This window comes from Cinclus cinclus, chromosome 14 (assembly GCF_963662255.1).
Source record: "Cinclus cinclus chromosome 14, bCinCin1.1, whole genome shotgun sequence".
In the NCBI taxonomy this organism is placed as follows: domain Eukaryota; kingdom Metazoa; phylum Chordata; class Aves; order Passeriformes; family Cinclidae; genus Cinclus; species Cinclus cinclus.
Genome location: NC_085059.1, coordinates 5832333 through 5840533, shown reverse-complemented (window position 1 = coordinate 5840533; position 8201 = coordinate 5832333).

The following is an 8201-nucleotide window of genomic DNA, read 5'->3' as shown; positions in this document are numbered from 1 at the left end:
GCACAGGCAGGCCAGCTGTCCTTTTTCAGCTTTCTCCACAGGTTGCAGATGCTCAGCCTCCTCTGTGTCAGTTGAAAATGTGCTCCGGCAAATCCCACGTGGGGCTTTTGGTGTAAGGAGAAACAAAGCACAGAGTCACAGAACACGCTGAGCTGGAAGGGGAATCACCGAGTCCAACTGGTTCTGCACAGACACCCCAACAATCCCACCCTGTGCCTGAGAGCATTGTCCAAATGCTCCTGGAGCTCTGGCAGCCTTGGGGCCGTGACCATTCCCTGGGGAGCCTGAGCAGTGCCCCCCACCACCCTCTGGGGGGTATTTCCTGATATCCAACCTAACACAGGTCCAGCCATTCCCTGGTGTTATCCAGCATGGGCTGTGCTAAGTTCTTGCCCATTTCAGGCCAGCCCCAGAACCGTGCACCCATGTCCCCCCACCTCCCACAGCCCTTCCCAGCACCAGCTCTATCCTGGTTCCCTGAAGGGAGCCTGAAGCCCTGCTGCTGTGAAGATGGCAAATGCAGGAGACACCATCCCAAACCCCAGCTAAGGGAACATTGTTTTCCCTCTCTATGGGACATTCCTTCCCTGCAAAACAATCAGATGTTTTACAAAAGCCCCACAAATGCCAACAAAACCATTGCAGCAAGTTTTTCCCACCTCCACATCTTCTCTGTGAGGATTTGGCTTGTTCAGTTTGGGGATGCCCATGGAGAGCATCAGTGCCTGCCATGTGGGGCAGGAGCCAGCCCTTCACCAGGATACACCAGACTCCTGGCACCAGGGGGACACCACCACAGGCTCAGGTGAAATGAGAAAAGCAGGTGATAAATGATGAACACAGGAATTATATGGAAAAAGCAAAGCCCAGCTCTCAATATGAGACCCCAGCCTGGGCATGGACTAACCACAGAATCAGAAAATGTCTCGGGCTGGAAGAAACCTGAAAGATCATCTACTTCTACATATCTCCTGCCTGTAAATGTCAACTTCCAGACCAGGGGAAGGCAGAACTGAGGGCTGTAGCTGTAGGCACCAGTGCTGTCTCTCCCAGAAATGGACCATCCTGGCACAGAGGCCTGATCCAGCTATCCATCCTTCCTTCAGCTGGGAGAGCATCAACCCACTGTAAATCCATGACATGCTCAACAGTCCAAAGAAAAGCTGAGAACATTTGCTATAGCGAGAAAAAGCAGGACTTTATTATGATGAAACACACCCCAAAAAACCTTTTATCTCTTGGCATATGGTGATCAAAGGGAAAAAAAAAAAAGAGCAAGTGGTTTCCTCCACCTGGGAGAGAAGATGTTAGGATTCCCTCCAGCCCCTTTGTGACATATTCACCTAGGCAGTAGGAATAAAAAAATGCTACTTATCCTTCAAGGAAATGTGTGCCTCTTTTATTTGCTGCCCTCCTTGAGAAACTCATTCACTCCTTGTCCACCCACACAAGCAGGAATGATGAATGAAAAACAAACCATAAACAATTCAGCCTTCCCTTTTTCCTCCCAGCTTTCCAATCAGATGTTCCAGCCCATGCTTAGCACCCAGATTTTGCCCGTTGATCATTCTGATCGCGTGCCTTGGCTCGCTGTGCCGCTCACACGCTCCGTTCCTTGGATACAGGCAGCTGCATCCAACACATTTGTCAGCAGCTCCAGCTCCAGGAGAGCTTCACTCAGGGTGGAGGAGACAGGGGAGCCTCTGCAGGGCACCACTGCCCAGAGCCAGAGGATTCCTGTGGTGGGACTGGCAGAGGTGGACACTGGCAGGGAGATGATGGTCAGCGAGGCAGCTCCTCTTGTCCCCCAGGAGGATGGTGGTGCCCAGGTGCTGAGATGTGTCACCAGAGAGATGACACAGGGTACAGAATTGTAACGGTGGGCTAGGGTGGTGCTTTGCACCACTTAATTAGTGGTTTGTCTGGAGTCTCTTCTGTCTTCACTCAGAGCCAGGATTGAAAAGCACACAAAGGAAACGAACTTTCTCATGTTCGGGCTTGGTTGTTTATTAAATCTTATCAAAAGTACAGAAAGTTCAGCAGCACTTCTAGCCACCAGCTAAAAGTGAGCAAAATGGAGAGAAATCCAGCTAGCTACAAGGTCTCTTAAAGCTAAACAGTCCAATAGAGAATTAACACCTATATTATTTATACTTTTAACCCAATAACAAAATTCCCATGACCCTCAGTGCAGCACTAACTGTCCAACCAGAAACTACAACCTGAAACCATGAAGAAGGAAGATGAGCACCAAAAGAGACACCACCCCAAATCCTCCATCTTGTCCCATACCTATTACTATATTATAAAAACCTCAAATTTCAAACCCTTCACCATGTGGAAGCACACATTTCTATTCTAACTACACACCAGTGATCCTAACTCCATCACTCAAATTTGGAAGCCTTTTCCAAGACCTCAAGTCAAAAGCAGTGTTCTCCACTGGGTCAATGCCAGAAAGCACAGAAAGCTCAAAAAAACAGGTTTCCAGGATCCAACACAAAATGGCACCAGTGGGAACAATGGTCCCCACAAGATGGTGTATCCCAGTCTCCAGCCCTCCAGTGAGAGACCCCTCCATCGCAGAGATTCTCCCTGGACTTGATTTCACTGCCAGCCACTTGGATTTTTCTCTCTCTTGCTCTCTCTCCCTTCTCTCCACACAACCTCCTTACACCCCCCTGTGTATTAAACAACAATTGCAGTCACACCACGACATCAGGTATGTCTGTGCACCTCTGAATTCTCTTCATAGGTAAAGTCCCCTCCCGTTTTTGCATGTTTTGTGTGTTTTAATGTAAAAATATGCTGAGTGGATATTTGTATGACTTATTACATGTGTAGGAAACATGTGGAATGAGGACTTGAGGTATCATCAAAATAGCAGAGAGGGACAAGGCTCTTTGGCTGGCTTTGCCCTTGACTCCATGTTTAAATGGAATTCGCCATTGTTAGACAAGAGACCCTCTCCAAATGACTTCTGAGATCCAGGAGACAATTTCTGCAGCAACAAGTTACTGCTTGTAGGCAGCCTGTGGCTGGAAAATGCCCTTGATATTACAGAAATGGTAACTTGTTTAATAGATCCAAATAAATAGGAAAGCCCAGGAGCTCGGGTGGCAGCATCTGAGCCCTGTACTGGGAGGTGCACAGACCTTATGGCAAGGCTAAATATAGGCCTCACAAACCAGAACAACAGAGCTTTTACTGAGAAGATAATCAAGCCCTGGAGGAAACTACACAATATAAAGCTTAGATTTAAAATAAATGTGAAATGAGTTGGTGGATTCGGGACTAGTTCCTTATGGAAAAATTTTCATATCAGAAAAAATCTGCTTGATGAAATGGGCTCTTTAATTAGCAGTTTCAGCAAGAAGCCAGGGGGATTGGAGGGGTTCTGGAGCCTCATCCCTCACCTTTCCACCTTGCCCTTTTCAAGGAGAGCTGGGATCAGGGGAGGGGTGGACTGTCCCAGGCTGCTGCACGTAAGGGGCTGAAGAGGATCCCTGTTTGTTCTCCTTGTGCTCTCCTGCTACCATGCACTTTCCCAAGAACATCCTGCACTCTTCAAAAGCAACACCCTTGGCAGCAGGTGCTGAATCCAGGCAGGAAATCCACAGCTTGGGCCTGGGTACAGGACAGGTGTCCATGCCTCCCTGCACACCAGGCTCTCATCCTGCACCCACCAGTGGCCAGACTGCAGCCACCTGGGACTGTCCAAACCAGCTTTCAGCAGCCAGATCCTGAATGTAACATCCCAGCTGTGGTGCCCAGGTAGAGAGGCTGGATCCCACCTGCCAGGGCACATCATAGCACTGCCATGTTCTCACCCAGCTCTCCTTCAGCCAGCTAAAGGGATGCAAATTAAAAAATAAGACCAAGTTGTTTTTCCTTTTCCTCCCTCATTTTTTCCTTGCTTCATCTCACACTGTAATCTCGTGATTTGCAATTAAATTGTGTCTTTATGTCTCCTTTCCTCAATAAATTAATGAAAATTACTTTTGCTCCAAGGTGGAGCATGAATGTCTCACTCTGTGCTGTGCACGAGGGCAAGACACAGGGCTCAGGAGCAACAGAAGCTCCTGCTTCCCTGGGGAGTGATGGGTTGAGTCGGGCTCCTGAGCCCCTCCAAGCATCTGAGCCTCAAGTTGCAATTTTCAGTTCCATTTTCAGCTCCTTCTCCTCCTTGCAAAGCCTGTGCAACAGCAGTGGGAGGTTACAAATAGAGCAAGGCAGCTCATCTGCTGCATCTCTCTCGTGTGATCCGTGGGCACGCACGTGCATGTGCTGGATACTCCCTCCTCGGGGACTTCAAGACTCTCCCAACACATCCAGGGCCACGCATCTTTCCCGGTCTGGAGCTCCCTCCTCAGCCCTTTGCTGTGCACTTCGTGGCTGGAGCTGAGGACACAGGCAGCACCACATGCATCTGCACTGAGATTAACCCTGCAGAGCCAGGGACAGCAGTTTGTATTTCCTCATCCAAAATTTACCGTCTGGGAAGGATGCCAGGGGGTTGATGCCAGCTGATGCCAGCTCTGACAAGACAGAGGCTTCAGGGGGAGTCTCTGCTTGCTACAGGACTGATGGGGCACTGACATCACCAAGGCTGACCTGCCCCAGGGGATGCTGCTCCTGCCTCTCTCTCCTCTCCTGAAGGCTGGATCACACACACAGACTCCTGGGGGCAGGGAAACGGGCACTGATGTGAGGTGGTCTCATTTAGTCTGTCTGAGAAAAAGTTTAGGGCCGAGTTAATGGTTGAAAAGTACCTGCAAGGCAGGTACAAAGGCAACAGAGCCAAAGTCTCTTCGGTGGGGCATGTCACAGAGGGCAGTGGCCCTACGGTGCACCTTGGGAGGCTGAGGGTGAATATCCAGGTGATCTTTCTTTCCCAGGAGGGGGTGTATGCCGAGGAGAGCACACAGCATGGGGGCAGAGGTCCTTCATTGTTTTGGGTTGATGAGGCTGAGCCCAGGGAGGCCGTGTTCATCCTGACCTAGAGCTGACAGAAGTCATGGTGCAAGCAGGCACCGGCCAGGAGCATCCCATGGCTCCCATCACACAGCCCCTTCCAGGACCCTGACACGCTGGGATATATGAGTTCTAACCAGTCTGGCATGGCTGTTTCTGAGCCCCCAGCTAGCAGGATAATGCTGGCTGCCCATGACACAACACACAGCACTGTCCCTCTTCCAGGAGTCACTGCTTCTTCATGCAGGAAAGCAACGGGGACCTGAGTGAGGTACTCGAGAGCAGAGGTCTGGCACAACCCTCTTGTTTCCTCAGGCTGGGGATGGCCAGGAGGAGGCAGCAGGAGCCTTGTGTATGATCTGAGGGGAGCTGTCTGTCCCTAGTCCCCCAACAAGCCCCGTGCACACCCATTTCCTCCGGGATGCTCCCTGGACTGGGTCAGGGAGGAGGTGGTGGGGGGAGGGATCTCTCTAGACTCAGTGAGAAATGCCCAACAGCAAAAGGCTTGATAAAATATCTGCTTTAACCAGGCAGAGTAAAAAGAGAAATAACAAGGGCAAGCAAGCCTTATGCCCCCTCAGATGCAGGGCACCCTGCATTCGTGCAGCGTTGGATGGACCCAGGATGGATTTTCCCCAGTGCTGCACATATCCCTTCCCCAGAGAGAAGTTCTTCCTTTTTGGTTCCTCAGGCTAACAAGCTATTATATATCCTTCTTTTCATTCTGTCTTATTAAGGCAGCTGTTTTATTATGCCATTTGCTGTCAGACCTTTCATACTGAGATGCAGAATTCACCCCATCTCACAGGTGCCAGAGCCCTTTTCCTTCCCAGCCCTCTGCACTGCTTTCCCCAGAACAAGGGTCTGTGGCTGCTGTGCTGGCTGCAGAATGTCCCACAAGTCTCCAGCAAAGCCAGTTTGCTAAAGCTTCTGGTTTGTAAATAGTTTTCCTCTCCAACACAAACCAGGTGCTCCACACACCACAGTCTCTTCCCTGCTCCATCCAGACCTTGTGGAATCGCAGAACTGCATCTCCCACCTGAACCTCATGGTATTTGCTGAGCAGCTGTAAAACAATTAATTGAATTTAATTATTGAGAGGTTGTTCATGTTTCCCACACACTTACACACCATGTTATCTCAATCACACCAGGGCTGGTCTATGATTCTCTTTTTAATGAGTTCCCAAAATATTCCCATAAGAAATATCCTCAAACCAGCTCCTCTATCTAGACATTGTGAGAGGCTGAATCACCCCTAATGGTCCCTGGGGAGGGAGAAGGACTTCTTGCTGTGCTGGGTGCATTCTGTATTGGCACCAGGCAATTCCTGCTCTCCATAGTAGCAGGATTTAGGGGAGCCAAGGTTTTCTCCTCCTCCTGGTGTGATTCAGTCTACTGTGCTCCTTCAGCCCACTTCAGGGCTATTGCACAGCCCCAGCTGGGACCTGTGGGACTAAAAGCAGACCAAGGAATTACCTCATAAAAGTGAAGCCGTTTCCCCTCTGACACCAAGCCAGAGTGCAGCCAATTTACTCTGTGAGAAACCAGAGCATGGAAAAATTCAGTACCTCCATCATTTTATTCGTGGCATCATTGAGGGAAAAGTAAAAATACATTGCCTCTGTGGTAAGGGTCTGGTTTATGGACTAAGAGGTTTTCAAATAAACACCCCTTCAGCAAAATCCAAAACACTGAAATGAGTTATGGGACAACTTTTTGAGCTGGTAGTCCCTGGATAAGCCACAGAGAGCAGGAAGACAAGGTTTTCAAATCCCAGATAGGTCTCAACAGGACATAAAGGAATCCCACCCAGGGCCACAGTGATGCTCCAAAAAATACCCCCAGAGCTGCTCTGAAAGAGATATAGACAAATGTTAAATAATTACTAAATAAACGTTGATACTTTAAGACATTCCCCTGCTACAGTACAACATTTCTTAAGGCTCCCCATGGGAAGTCACTCACAGAAAAGGAACAGTGCCTGACTCTTCCTTGTCACAGCATCCAGTTCAGGCTCACAGGACTTTGCAGTTGTGAGCTGGACCTCTCATCTCCTCAGGGCTGGCAGGAATCAGCCCCATCACCTTGTGAATGACAAGTGACTCTGCTGCCTCACCACAGTCCCTTTTCTTCTTGGGAAAGTTTAACATGAGAAGCCCAATTGGCTTTTCTCTTCCTCGAGGTCCAGAAAACTATGGACCTTTAAAGGGAGGTATCACACCTACCTCCCACCCGTGGCAGCTCCCCTCTCACCCCTCACTGGAGGATTGCAAAGCTGGCCATACCTCATGGCATGAGCTGAAATATTCATCCTCCTTGAAGGACAGCTGTGACTTCCTACCAGAAAAGGCACTGGAATATGGTTTAAAGAACAGCTTTATCCTCCCAGAAAAGACAGGGACTGGGGTCAAGTGGATGCCTGGTCCCAAGTGTGGGGCAGGACACCTGGCTGGGCCATGGAAGAACAGGGCAACAGCGCTGCCAATACATGAAGAATGGCTTCGAACACTCATCCTGTTACCCCTCAGTCTACAAAATCATACTCAGAGATCATCTTGTATCTCCTCTAAACAGGCTTTGTTTGCCGCCACAGCCAGTTGCTGTGGTGAGATGAGATGCCTTGGTTATTCTCATGTTTGCATAATGAGGAGTTCAGAAGTTACAAGCCATAAATTCTTCTGGACCAAAACTCCCACATTCTCCAGGCCAGGCCAAAAATTATCTGTGTAAATAGGTTTGTTTACAGTCAACCAAGTGTTTTCATCCCAGGGACCCAACCAGATTCCTGTCCTGATGATGTGACTGCCAAACAGCATCAGCACCAGTTCCACCAGCACCAAGAAGAGCACAGATCCCTGCTTGGATCTGTGCCCATCCCACAGGGCTGTGGGATCCGTGTCCCCTCCGAGGGCTCAGTCTCCTGCAGAAAGATCAACCTCATGGGATACCTGCCTCAGACAGAGCAAGACCAAGCACAGGGCCAGTGTGAAAACTCAGACCCACCTCCAGGAATAGCTTTGAAGGGGGCAATTCCTGTCTCCTGGATCTGCACAGCAGCTCCCACCCTCCCTGGACAGCATGGACCTGCTCCCAGGGCAAATCCCCACTCAGTCTCAGCACCAAGGCAGCTCTACAAAGCACGGGGGATGAAACACTTCAAAACAAGCTTGGACCAGGACCATGCCTGGCCATGAGCCAGAGAGGGGCCAAGAGCACTGTGAGCAG